Source organism: Saccopteryx bilineata, chromosome 4 (assembly GCF_036850765.1).
Source record: "Saccopteryx bilineata isolate mSacBil1 chromosome 4, mSacBil1_pri_phased_curated, whole genome shotgun sequence".
In the NCBI taxonomy this organism is placed as follows: domain Eukaryota; kingdom Metazoa; phylum Chordata; class Mammalia; order Chiroptera; family Emballonuridae; genus Saccopteryx; species Saccopteryx bilineata.
This window is the reverse complement of record NC_089493.1, coordinates 267001176-267015390: the sequence shown is the minus strand read 5'-3', so window position 1 is coordinate 267015390 and position 14215 is coordinate 267001176. Positions and strand designations below refer to the sequence as shown.

General features: G+C 53.7%; 1 protein-coding gene across 2 annotated transcripts in view; it reads right to left on the bottom strand.

The window, feature by feature from the left end:
- The window catches only part of CLIP2 (CAP-Gly domain containing linker protein 2), an 83184-nt gene extending 69320 nt beyond the window's left edge, over nt 1–13864 (bottom strand). For both annotated transcript variants that reach the window (XM_066274586.1, XM_066274588.1), the window contains exon 1: nt 13563–13864. The gene's annotated coding sequence lies outside the window, so the exon portion shown is untranslated. The remainder of the gene's footprint in view (nt 1–13562) is intronic.
- Nucleotides 13865–14215: the final 351 nt, after the last annotated feature.

Sequence of the window (14215 nt, the reverse complement as noted above, 5' to 3'; positions counted from 1 at the left end):
CAGTGGTAACGCTAGAATCCCCAAGCACAAGCAGAGAGCAGGGCAGAGCTGGGTCAGGCTCCCTTGAGTCTTGCCAGCTTGAGGCAGAAGCCAAAGCTCCAAGCCTCATGCCAGCTGCCCCTCTGGCCTAGGAAAGCCAGGAAGATGGGGCCTGTCCGTCTGTGCCTCTGTCCCAACACGCACCTTCTGCTCTCACTGAGTCAGCGAGGCCCTGTGGGAAGCTGCAGCCAGCCTGGGCTATGCAAACTCAGCACACTTGCCAGCCAGGGGCAGGAGACAGGGGGCGCCAGAATGGGATGGTGATAGATACTTCTTGGGGTCCAAGTCACCCTGAGAGTACCAAGGGGCCTGGCAACCATCTAGAACCAGTGTGGAGAAAGGACCCTCCCAAGTCTCAGAGCAGAGCTGGGGCTGGAACCCAAGTTCCACCAGCCGATGTGGCTTCAAGAATGGGGAGGGCGCATGAAGCTGGAAAGATGGGCCAGAGCAGAGCACGCTGTGCCAGCAGCGTGGACGGGAGAGCAGGGGCACTCATGGAGCTGAGCGAGGAAGGACAGACCAACTCCAGAGCCCCAGGAGACTCCTATCTTCTCTGGCATCTGTGACTGGGAGCCAAGCAGGACCTGAGCCTGGAGCTGGGTTCCAGTCCCACACACTCACCATCCTCACAGCCTCCGAGCTCACGGCTGCAGTTCCCATTCTGTAAAGTCAGCATCTTCCCTGTCCTGCCAACAGCCTGGGACAACTGCAGAGCCCTGGGGATGGCCCGTCTTGCCTGAGCTGGACACATGGGACTTGATCATCTTCCCTCAGGTTTGGAAGAATCCTGTGTCCCAGCAAAGAAGAAAGGGGATCAAGCCGTGTCAGGCCTAGGGAGGGGGAGGAATGTCAATATACTTCCTTGCCTTATGCAGGCACATGAGCGCGTGTGCACACAGATGCGCACGCACACACACATGCACACACAAACACGCACGCACAGTTGGCATGCTCAGAACCAGGGCACAGTCATGGCCCCAGAGCTGGTTCCTGGCTGTGTGGCCACCACTGTCCTGCCAATCAGACAACCGGAGCCCTCCTGCCACCGGGCAGGCATCAGCCTGGCTCTGTCAGATGGGGTCTCCCACCAGGCCTAGGGAGAAGGGCTTGGGAACAACACAGCTCAAGCTTCCCTCTGACCCACCTTTATTCCCATTTCAAAGAACGAGAAACTGAGGCCCAGAGCAGACTCACCCAAGGTCACAGAGCAACTGAACAGCACATTGAGATTCAACTGCCCAAATGAAGAAAACCTGTGCTGGGCAAGAGGCTTTCTGGGATCAGACAGAGCCAGAGGCCCAGGGAGAAAAGGGACCTGCTGAGAGGACCCCAAAATCAGGACGGAAAGGAAGAGACTCCAGTGTCCTGCCTCCCAGGCCAGGATAGTGACCCTGTCGTCGTTCACGATTGCCTCTTCCACTTCTGATTTCAGTGGCAGCTCCACCCAACACATCCAGACCAGGTGGCTGCAGGAAAGCCACAACATCTCCGGGGTTCTTCTCCCCAACCCAGCCTGCACAAGCAACTAAAAATTACCCCTGAGCAAAGGACGGTCTTTACAACAAGTGGAGCTGGGTCAACTGGATAGCCAGAGAGGAGAAATACGATCCCCCTCCTGTGGTTGGCAGAATAATGCCCCCCAATAACGGCCAAAACACGTTTGTTCACAGGTTACAGATGAAGGTCGCTAGTAAGATGACTTGGAGATGGGAAGATTATCCTGTATGATACAGGCAGGCCCAATGTAACCACAAGGGTCCTTCTAAGTGGAAGAGGGAGGCGGGAACGAAAGAGTCAGAGATGGCGTGTGCAAAGGACTAAGTCCAACACTGCTAGCTTTGAAGACGGAGGCAGGGGGCACCAGCCAAGGAGTGTGGGCAGTCTCTAGAAGCTGGAAAAGGCAAAGAAAGAGAATCTTCCCCAGAGCCTCCAGGAGGAGTGCTGACAACCCAGTACCCTGGTGAGATCCATTTCAGACGTCTGACCTCCAGGACCGTAAGATAATACATTTGTGTTGTTTTCAACTACTAGATGTGTGGTCATTTGTCATAGCAGCAAAAGGAAATAAATTTACTTCACACACAAAAATCAATTCCTCATGGGCAGCAGATCTGAATGTGAAAGGTGAAACAACACTGTCCTGAGAAGAAGGCATGAAAGACCGTCGTAACGTTGAGGTCGGCGAAGATTTCTTACACAGGACACAGGAGTGCTAAAGATAACAGAAAGATGGGTAAACTGGACAAGATTAAGAGTAAGAGCTTCTGTGCATCACAGATACCACTGAAAGAGAGAGGGGTAGGCGGGCCACAGAGAGAGAGAAGACATTGGCAATTCCTATATTCTGCAAAGGACTCATATTCAGAATATAAAAAGAACTGACAAGTTGAGTTACATCAGCAAAAGACCTGAACAAGCACTTCACAAAAAAGGGTATTCAAAAGACCAGTAAACATGTGGAAAGGTGTTCACTTTTTTTTTTATATATGTTATTTTTTTAAATTTTTTTACAGAGACAGAGAGAGTCAGAGAGAGGGATAGACAGGGACAGACAGACAGGAACGGAGAGATGAGAAGCATCAATCATTAGTTTTTCGTTGCGCATTGCGACACCTTAGTTGTTCATTGATTGCTTTCTCATATGTGCCTTGACCGCGGGCCTTCAGTAGACCGAGTAACCCCTTGCTCAAGCCAGTGACCTTGGGTCCAAGCTGGTGAGCTTTTGCTCAAACCAGATGAGCCTGCGCTCAAGCTGGCAACCTCGGGGTCCCGAACCTGGGTCCTTCCGCATCCCAGTCCGACGCTCTATCCACTGCGTCACCGCCTGGTCAGGTGAAAGGTGTTCACCTTTATTGGCCATCATAGTAATACCATACACCCCCAGAATGTATGAAATGAAACAGACTGACCATACACGTGCTGATGAAGATATAGATTACCCAAAATGCTCACAGGCTCCTAGGAGGAGTGGAAGTCGGTACCAGCAATGGAAATCAGCTTGGCATCACACACCAAAGCTGGACATACCTAACCCTAAGACCCAGCAATTCCACACCCAGGGTTTCCCACAACAGCATGGGCAGGAATGTGCGCCAAAAGTCACGTTCTTTTCCTAATACTCCCAACTGAAAATAACTCAAATATCTACCCTCATAGAACAACTAAATAAGTTGTCACTTTAGTCAGGTGTGTAAATAAATTCACACGACAGAGTAAAATACAGCAGTGAGAATGACTGCAATGCAATCACAGGTAACAATGGGCATGAATACTGCGATTATCATCTCCAGTGAAAAAAAGCCAGAAATGAAAGAGTGCATGCAGTATGATTGCATGCTTCCATTTAAAATGAAGTTCAATTACTAAGATTAAGAATAGGAAGTTTTTTGCCCTGGCCGCATAGCTCGGTTGGTTAAAGCATCTTCCCAAAGCGCAGAGGTTGCCAATTCGATCCCTGGCCAGCGCACACACAGGAACAGATCAATGTTTCTGAAATCTCTCTCTCCCTCTCTACCTTTCTTTCTCTCTAAAATCAATAAAATGAACATTAAAAAAGAACAGAAAGTGCCTGACCTGTGGTGGTGCAGTGGATAAAGCGTCAACCTGGAAACACTGAGGTTGCCGGTTCAAAACCCTGGGCTTGCCTGGTCAAGGCACATATGGGAGTTGATGCTTCCTGCTCCTCCCCCCTTCCCTCTCTCTCTTTCTCTCTCTCCCCTCTCTATAATGAATAAATAAAATCTTTAAAAAAAAAAAAGAACAGAAAGTTTAAAAATTTTTAGAGTCGGACACTTTTTTTTTTTTTTACAGAGACAGAGAGTGAGTCAGAGAGAGGGATAGACAGGGACACACAGACAGGAACGGAGAGAGATGAGAAGCATCAATCATTAGTTTTTCATTGCGTGTTGCAACACCTTAGTTGTTCATTGATTGCTTTCTTATATGTGCCTTGACCGCGGGCCTTCAGCAGACCAAGTAACCCCTTGCTGGAGCCAGCGACCTTGGGTTCAAGCTGGTGGGCTTTTGCTCAAACCAGATGAGCCCGCACTCAAGCTGGCGACCACAGGGTCTCAAACGTAGGTCCTCTGCATCCTAGTCCGACGCTCTATCCACTGCGCCACCGCCCGGTCAGGCAAGAGTCGGGACACATTTTGAGCTTGTAATATATTGTATTAAAGCAGGGGTCCCCAAACTACGGCCTGCGGGCCACATGCGGCCCCGAGGCCATTTATCCAGCCCCCGCTGCACTTCCAGAAGGGCACCTCTTTCATTGGTGGTCAATGAAAGGAGCACATTGACCATCTCATTAGCCAAAAGCAGGCCCATAGTTCCCATTGAAATACTGGTCAGTTTCTTGATTTAAATTTACTTGTTTTTTATTTTAAATATTGTATTTGTTCACGTTTTGTTTTTTTACTTTAAAATAAGATATGTGCAGTGTGCATAGGGATTTGTTCATAGTTTTTTTTATAGTCCGGCCCTCCAACGGTCTGAGGGACAGTGAACTGGCCCCCTGTGTAAAAAGTTTGGGGACCCCTGTATTAAAGTATCTTCTGTTAAAATGATGTTCAAGGGCAGGTGATACATATTTACTGATGATGTTAAAAATCAAGGAATGGGTCACACTTGGGGCAGGTACATGACTAAAAGTGAAAACAAGAGGGGTTTCTGGGAGCAGGTTCTGGTTCTGGATTTGGGTGCGATTTTATGGTCGTTTCACTTAGAGAAAATTCACTTATGGCACGTGCAGTCTTCTTTTTGGATGTTGTACTTCAGTAAAAAGTTTTTTCAAACTTCCTGGGAAGGAGTGTAGGAAGTTGAGGTGGTCCCTGCAGCTCTGGAACCTTCCCACCCACCAGACTGCCCCAGCTGTTGGCAGCTAACCATATGGCCCTACCTGTCTGCCTTCCCAGTCTGTGAGCTCCCTGTGGGAAGGCCCAAGCCCTCTGGCCTTCGGGTGCCAGGGTTGGCACACACAGTGCTGCTGTGCTCACCGAACAATCGTCCTGGGCACCAACCTTCCCTAAAGAAGGTTGGTGAGGTCTGACCAGGCGGTGGCGCAGTGGACAGAGCGTCGGACTGGGATGCGGAGGACCCAGGTTCGAGACCCCAAGGTCACCAGCTTGAGTGTGGGCTCATTTGGTTTGAGCAAAAAGCTCACCAGCTTGGACCCAAGGTCGCTAGCTTGAGCAAGGGGTTGCTCGGTCTGTTGAAGGTCCGTGGTCAAGGCACATATGAGAAAGCAATCTGAACAACTAAGGTGTCGCAACGAAAAACTGATGATTGAGGCTTCTCATCTCTCCCTTCCTGTCTGTCTGTCCCTATCTATCCCTTTTTCTGACTCTCTCTCTGTCCCTGTAAAAAAAAAAAAAAAAAAGGTTAGTGAGTCAGAACCTGGCTTCTCCTCACACCTGAGCATCCCCCTGCAGGAGGTGGGCTGAAGCTGAGCCCACTAAGGTTCAGGCTTGGCCCTTCTGTGGCATGAACCAGCCAGAGAGATAAACCAGGAGGGATGAGCCAGGCAGGGGTCCAAGGGCACCATCTACAGCTCATAGGGCAACCCAAAGCTGCTGGAGGGCGGAGGAGGGAAAGATGGAGAACAGACAGAACCTGGTGGGCCTAGGAGTGAGGTCAGTCACTAATGAGCGTTCAAAGTCATATTTTTTTACTGCTTCCAGAAAGGCAACCTTTGCCCTTCACTACCCCTAGACACCAAATTCTGTCAGAATGCCACCCACACCCATACAGGCTGTCACATCTCCAGGCCTTTTTACACACACTGTTCCCTCGGTTTCCCTACTAGTAAATTGGGGCTCACAGTAGCATCTCCTTCACAGGACTGTTGTGAAGGCACATGGGTTCACTTTACAAAGCGCTTAGACTGGCGCCTGGAGCGGAACGAGTATTGCGGATCTGCGTAATGCCCTTCCTCTCAGCCTCTGGCAAACCCCCTCAGCTGTCACTGAGAGCGGCTTAAGAGGGCAGGTTGTCTGCAAGTCCTGTTCACTCCTGGGCTCTCGGTACCTAGGACAGCGCCTAGCACACACAGGAGCTCAAACCGCTTAATAAATACGCGAAAGAATGAAAATGCCCTTCTCTGCCACTCTTATCTTCCCCACATTCAGCTGGAGGCCCACAGCAGCTTGTTCACACCCGTGGCTGCGCTCACTGGCTGGCTTGGAAGACAGAAAGGAGAAGTTCCAAGTTCTGCAGGACCTGCACCCTGCAGGAATGCTGGCACCAAGCGCATCTGATGTATGCAGCGCACAGTGGATGCTCACTGCTGGGGGTCCAATGAGCAAAGAGGCAAGCAAGGGCCCCCGCCACTGGAGGGGGCTAAGCAGAGACCAAGGCCTGTTCTCGGAGCAAGTTTCTGCCCCAGTTGGCACAGATGCCATGAGAAACTCTCCCAAACTTATGCAAATATTATTACTGTAAGAAAACATTTGCAGAAACCTGCTGAGTGCCCTCCCCCTCCCAGGTCTAGCCCACCAGAGGGGCGAGGACGATCCCATGTCCACAACTCTCTCTGTCAAAGGACTTCCATTCTTCACTACGCTTGACTCTGAACTTGTGTGGGTGCACTCAGAGTGGGGGCTTGGGGCACTCAGACCGCACCCTCCACTGAGCTGCTCCGGCCTAAGGAGCCGCAGATCCGCAATACTCGTTCCGCTCCAGGCACCAGTCTAGGCGCCTTGTAAAGTGAACCCACGTGCCTTCACAACAGTCCTGTGAAGGAGATGCTACTGTGAGCCCTGATTTACTAGTAGGGAAACTGAGGCCCAGAGGGGGTCAAGCCACGTGCCCACTGTGTCGCAGCTGATGAACGGCAGCAGCCTCGTCAGAACTCGGGCCCCCTAGCCGCGGGGCCCGCGCGCTTCACCACTTCTCTTTATTTCCTCAGAATCAAGACGAACTGGCCTTCAGGTACCAGGTCAGGGGGACAAGGGCAGAGATTTAGGCAAGAGGTTAGCAGGGCACCCCACGGGCCTCAGTGCCAAGGCCATAGTCTGCAGCACATCTGCCCGTTGACCCAGCCCTCTCCTGCCCTGGCCTTGTTTCCTGGGACCCTGTCCCCACCTTAGCACCCTGCATTTCAGCATCCCTAAATTTCTCAGTGTTCCCTAAGACACCCTACCCCATCGCTTGTTCTGCCGGGACTGCCTTCACCCTTCTTCTATCACTTAGCCCGCTCCTGGGCTGAGGTGGGCACACCCAGAGCTCTCCACGCAGTCCTGTGTCGTGGCCCCCCACGCCTCCTCGCAAGGTGGGGATCCTCGCGTCAGGGGCCAGTCTGGCTCCTAGCTCACCGAGTCTCATCAATCCCTACAGCTCATTAGACACTTGAGAGGGCTGGCTGCAAGCCCCAGCCCCAGCCCCAGCCGCAGCCGCAGCTGCTGGCCGGGACCCTCCAGAAGGAGGGTTAGGAGGATCAGAAGGCGGCTGCCATCCTCCCTCCCTCCCCCTGCATTCCGGATGTCTGTCTGTCCCAGGACCACACTATACGGCTCCTCCCTGGAAGTGCTACCCCTCACTGCGCTTGCTGTTTTATATACAGCATGGGCTTACACAAGTCAGTATGACAACACAGAGCCACTCCAAACTCCCGTCTCCCTCTCGGATCCAGCTGCTAGGAAGCTCACAGTCAGATCACCTCCAATAATAGAGGACACAGAAGTCTCTTTGGCACAACAAAAATTTGATTTTTGGTACCCAGGGTTTCCTCTTGCCCCAACTGTCCCTCTCAATAGACTGCATTTATCTTTTTCTTTTTAAATATAATTTAAAAAAATTTTTTCTATTGATTTAATCGAGAGGAAGGGGGTGGGGAAGGGAGACAGAAAGAGAGAAGCATCAACTCGTTGTGCCCTTAGTTGCTCCATTTAGTTGTATACTCATTGATTGCCTCTTGTGTGTGCCCTGACAGGGGATCGAACCTGTGACCTTGACATACTGGAATGACACTCTATCCACTGAACCACCCAGCCAGGGCTGCAGTTATCTTTGCAAATCACCTCAAGTCCTGTCTGGAATCAGACAAAGAACACACGTGACCCTTTCGATGTCTTCCCTCCTCTGTTCCCTGTTCGCTGTCCCCTGAGCCCAGCACAACCACTGCAAGAAGCTAAACGTGAGCTGAGTGACAGAAGCTACGAACAAACGAATTCATGAAGAGAACAGTCAACATTAGAAAAGAACTTTGAGCAGAATCAGGATACAAGGTAGCCAAAAATTCAAAGACTCCAAAATGCCTCTTCTTCCCTCATCACAGGGTCCCACAGTTAGACACCGACCTCACACTGTACTTGGAAGACTAGTGGGCTCCTCACTGAACACCCCAGCCAGACTCTAAGCTCTCTGCTGCCCAGACTCCTTCATTTTTCTCCCTTGGTGCCATCAGAAAGGCCCTCCGTAACCTCCCAGGTCCATCCACCCTCCAAGAGGCAGCCCGGGTCCTAGTCCTCCAGGGAGCCCCAGACCCTCCCAGCCTCCCCGTGCCCCGCCTACCCGAATAACACTTAGAATGACTTGCAAGCACGCCAGGGCTTTTTTCTTTTTAACCAAATGGGTCAACATTTAACAGTCAGATTTCATTCGTTCGTGTATTTGGAGCCACTTTTAACTACTATTTAACATGAGTAAATGCATGAATAGGCATTTAACAAAGGCAATACTTAATTAGTAGCCTTTACTAATATTTTTCCAACAAGCACCCTGTAACTCCTTTCTCTGTCTCACAGACCTAAATTGTGTTACTCTGAGAAATAAAACTTCATCTATGAATGTCTGACTGGGAGCTCAATATTTTGCCATTTAAGAATAAGATCAGCTATAAGAATATTTCTTCTTCTGACTAGTTCTGTACACAGCTGTTAAGTTTGGTAAAAATAATCATAACCACCAAGGCAAGACGGCTCTTAACATCTTGGTGTATACGCAGGCATCACCGCCTGGGTGCTGAGGCGTCTGCTCTACCCCGGCCTTAAAGTGTTTCTCAAAGGTGCTGATCTTGTTTACATTGTCAGGAAGGGTGCCGACAGCCTCCCAGTTCAGTGAAAGCTTCTCAAAGGCAGGGTCCAGAACTGAAGTGCGTGGTGCTCCCTGCACCCTGAGGGGCTGGTTTCTGCACAGCCACATGGTGGGGAGCAGGGACCAGGGCAGCTCAGGGAGGACCTGGGGCCAAGCAGGGGCAGGTCAGCCCTGAACACTCAGGGGGCTGCCTCCTTAGGGAAGGGATGTTGGAAAACCAGGCACTCCTTGTGAGCCTGAAGTTCCACCCTCTTTGGCAAAGGGGCCAAAAGGGCAAAGCAGGAAGTGGAAGAGGAGTGGGTGTCTTTCTGGCTGCAGCTGGAGTCAGAAGTAAGATTCCAGGATGGAGCAAGGGCTCCTCAGTGAAGACGGAAGCTAGTAAGCGGACAAGGCCCCACTTCTACGCCTTGTTAATAAATACCACCTGCCAGCTTCTGCTTTCTATTCAGAAGGGAACCAGTTCATTCTCCCTTTGAAGCACTTCTGAAAACATGAGCTTTGTATTACTGCTTTTGTGTACTGACCCCGGCAGTGCAGCCAGAGAAGGGAGTGATGGGACACGGGAGGTCCCATGCTGGCAATGGGAATCCCAGTCTCCAGGTACTAAAGGGAGGAGCCTTCTCAGCGCTGAAGACAGCACTGGGGAGACCCATGGGTATATAGCCCTTGCCGTCCCGTCCTGCCCTGGGGATCAGAACACTCATTTTTCCTGACAAATCATGATACCAAGTGGTGGAGACCCACATTTCGTGTCTGAGGTATCATGGGTCTGTCTCTCCCATCATCCCAAGAGCTCTTAAGGACAGTGATGCCCCATTTGGCTGTCCTCCCCCAGAACACAGCCACACGTCATCGATGCAGCCGACACTGTGCCAGCTGTGCCCAGCACTGTCTCCCCACCCCCAGCATCAGAGACCATGTATTCTGCACCCCGCCAGCTGAGTGGACAGGGTGGGCACCCTCACCCAGGCCTGGTCAATCAGTTTCTCTGGGGAGTTCTCCTGGAAGGTCCTGTAGCCTCGAGCTGAACCCACTATTCGGGGCAGCCATGCAACAACTCAGAAAGAGTCAGCCTACAGGGAGAGAAGGGGCAGATGCACCAGGAGAGGAGGAGAAAATGAAACCACACTCCAGAGAGGAAAGCCAGAGGAGGAGCTACGTGCCAGCTTCCCGCGTCCTGCGGGAGCCAGGTCACCTGCAAGTGTTTGCTACACAAGTTCCCTTTCCCTCTTAACTCTCCTTTCACTTAACCTAACTGGAGGAGGTCTTGTCCCTGGCAACAATATTACCCCAGAGACATGGTCAGAGCCTGCCCCCCTTTCCACTCAAGAGCAGGCCCACTCATCAAGCCACGCCCACTACTCAGTCAGAAGGCGAGGCAGGTCTGGGTAGAGCCAGCACCACAGAGCCGTGCTGGGAAGGCAGGGCATGGCCAGCTGGGTCCTGAGAGCCCAAGAGCATTTGGACTTTGTACTTCAGTGAATGGGGTGGAGGTGTCTGAGGCCGGCATGCCCAACATTGTGCTTTAGGGAAATGAACATGGTAGTGGGTTCAAAGGCATTTAGGAAGGGGGCATGTCTCCTAGGTACACAGTAGGTGCCTAACAAATGCATGGAAGACAAAGAGGAAGACCTCTCTATGCCTTGAGTTCCTCATCTCCAAAACATAGGGAGTGTTATTAAGATATCCACAAACTCACATATGAACTTAAGGAGCTGAAAACAGTAGCTGGCATACAGTAAGCACCTACACAGAGACTGATGTTCTCCTCAAGAATGCCTGGGCAGGAGCCATGGTCTGAATGCTTGTGTAACACACCCCAAAATCCATATGCTGAAGCCTAATGCCCCATGTAATAATGGTGTAGGAGGCAGGACCTTTGAGAGGTGATTAAGTCATGAGGATGGAGCCCTTATGAATGGGATTAGTGCCCTTATGAAAGAGACCCCCACAGAGCTCCCTAGCGCCTTCCACCTTAAGATACAAGGAAATATCCGCAGCATGGAAGAGGGCCATCGCCCTACTACCATACTGGCAGCTGGATCTCAGACTTCCAGCCTCCAGAACTGTGAGAAATAAATTTCTGTTGTTTGTAAGTCTGTAGTATTTTGCTAAAACAGCCCAAAGACAGCAGGGAAGCAACAGGGTGAAGAATGCAGCTCCCCTCCTCTGGGCACAGAGGCAGAGGTAAGATAGATGGCACCAAGAGGGCAAGGTCAATCTTTAGGGTGGCAGAGCCAGGGAGGAAAGGCCAGAAGGGAACTGTCCCCTACATTGTGGATCAGAGTGGAGGGAACGGCTAGGACTGTGGGGACTGTGGCCTTCTCATAGCCAAAGGAGGTGGACCAGAGTAAAGAAGGGATGCTAGAGTGAGGCAGATGACAGGGCCTGGGCAGGGCTAACAGGCAGGGCTGTCTGATGGTGGACAAACCGATCAGGAGGTTATGAGCCGTGTGTGTGTGTGTAGGGTGTAAAGCCACCAAGCACAGCTGCAGTAACAAACATTGGGTATTTGTTCCATCAAGTGAACATACTTCACACACCTCCATTCACTCAATTCTCTCAATAACCCTAACAAGTAAATACCATAAGTATCCGCATTTTTGTAGATGGAAAAATTGAGGCGGAGAGAGGTATAATGAGTTGTCTCAGGTCACACAGCTAGTAGGTGGCAAAGCTGGGATTTGAATCCAGGCTGTCAGGGTCCATTATCTGAAATCTTAGCCACCAAAGGGTACAGAAGATGCTAGAAAGGGACTGGTGCCCAAGGGTGAATCCCCAAGTTGGGATTTCAGGCTTTGGGTGCAGAATTCTAGGCACCACCTTTCTAGGCCGCTGGGTGGACCTGGGAGCTTGCAGGTGCGACTTGTATGCCTTAAGTTCCCCGCAGGCTCCCTCTGCCAGACCTTTCTGCCTTTGAAATGCCTCTCCATCTCTGCTCCCCTCCACCTGTCACAGAGCCTGCACCCCGCCATCATCTGTGGTCCAGGCTATGCAGATGCAACGCATCCTGGCTCATGGCTCAAGGAGGAGGGCATCTGAGGGGCCCCACCTGGGAGAGCAGAAAGGACAAAACACTGCCTTCCCTCTGCAGAAAGCCCCTGCCTTAAACTGCATGCCCCATCACCTAAATGCTTCACCGCTCCTCTAACCCAGCAGCTACCAGGCCTTCTGCCCTCTTCTTTGAATACACGCCCTGCCCATGATATTTCCCTGCCTGAAGCCCTCTCGGCATTCTGCCAACAAACTTCTGCACTGGGCTCCATCAAGCTTCCTGTCCATCCCGTCCTCCAGGTCTCTTTCCTCTGTGCCCCCAGCTCCCCCACCGCTGCACTGAGCCATGGGCTGTGCTCCGTGGGGACAGTGATTCCCCAGTCCTGTGTACCTGCCGGCCCCTGGCAGTGCTGGGCCAGGTGACAGCAGCTGGATGAATGAAGGGCTCATTGTTTACTTTACAACTGGTGGGGAATGTGTCCCACACATGAGGAGGCGGGCCCCACGTGGTGCCCCCTACACCATTCTCCTCTCCCTCGGCCAGCAGCAGGAGGCCAGCCCAACCCCACTAGCCTCCCCTGGGTATCTTACCAGGGTGAAGGCAGCCAGCAACCCTCATATGGACTCCCATTTTTCACCCAGAAGGGAGACGTAGGACTTCAGAGGTCGGGTGTGTGTGTGACCCCGCCACACGGGTGCCCCTCTGCCCACATCCCCAGGGTGGGGGTAAGGCTGGGGCCTGCGTGGCAGTGCCCCGTGAGCACCCGCCCCACCCAGGCCCCGCCTGAAGGGCCCAAACGGGCGGGTCCTGGAGGCCCAGCGAAGCATCCTTGTCCTCCGCGGCCCCTCCCCGTGGGGAGGGCAGAAAATCTGCTGCCTCACCAGCCACCAGCGCCAGCTTGGGGGGGGGACACCCCCTGCGGGAAGCTGCCCCACCTCAATCTCCCCTTAACCCCCTCCACCATGTACTTCAACCAAGTTTTGCAAAGGGCATTGGCCAGGCGACTTCAGCCTAAAGGGCTCCGTGTCCTCCCAGACACCGGATCTGGAGAAGGGAGCTAGGGAGCCGCGCCCACCAGGCTGTGCCCCTCGGGCCTGTGCACCCAGAGCCCCGCGGCGCGCGTCCAGCGGCCTCACGCTGCCCTTGCGAGAGGGGACGCACGACTCCCCCGGCAGATGTGCCGAACACCGGTCTGTGGGAGGGAGAGCCGAGGGTGCTGACGATGCCCTCACCGCCGGGACACGCAGCCCAGGAAGCGCCTCCCAACGCCAGCAGCACCCCCTCCTCGCTCGCAGGCGTGGGGAAGTTGGGGTGCATCCCAGGACCGGCTCCGCTCACGCCCACCCGCCGGTCCCGACCCCGCGGCCTCTCCCACGCCCGACAATGTCCCCGGGCCGGCCCGCTTCAGCCCAGACTGGGGCCACCGCCGCCTCCCGAATCCCTCGGTCCTTTGTTGCCGGGCAAGCCCCCTCCTTCGGGGTCCCCTCGCTGCTCCTACCTTTGCCCCTGAAGCATCAGGCTGAGCGGCGGCGACCCGGCGCCGACCTCCTTCGCTGCGGGCCCTGCCGCCGCGGGGGGAGAGGATGCTGCGGCCGCTCCCCGCTCCCGGTCGCCCCACCCCCGGCAGAGCCTCTGCTGGCGCCGGACACCGTGCTCGCACTCCGGTCCCGGGCCTCGCGCCGCGTGTGCAGCGGGCGGGCGGCAGGAAAGCAGGAGGAGCTGACCCAGGCAGCCCCGCCGCCGCCTACGCGCCCCGCGGCGGAGCCCAGCCAGCCGAGCCGAGCGGAGCGAGCGGCCCGGCTCCAGGAGGGAACAAAAGGGGCCGGCGCTGGGACCAGCGCCGGAGGGCGGGGCCTGGCGCGGCGGGGGCGGGAACGCGGGCGCACGGCCTCGCGGTTCTCTGGCCAAGGAGCCGAGCCGCCCGTGGGCGGGCGGGCAGAAAATGCGGTGGAACCTCGTTTTCTGCCAGCTGCCGTCAGCTGGGGGTGTCCGGGATGCGCCAGTACCCACTTTGGCGCTGGGCACCTATTGGTGCTTCAATTATGTTTGGCGAAAGAACATTCTTCAGCCTTGCTCCGCTCTCAAGGATGATGTCCCAGACCACTGGGAGAGGTGAAAGCTTGGGAAACTGCGAGGAGGGACGGGGGAGGT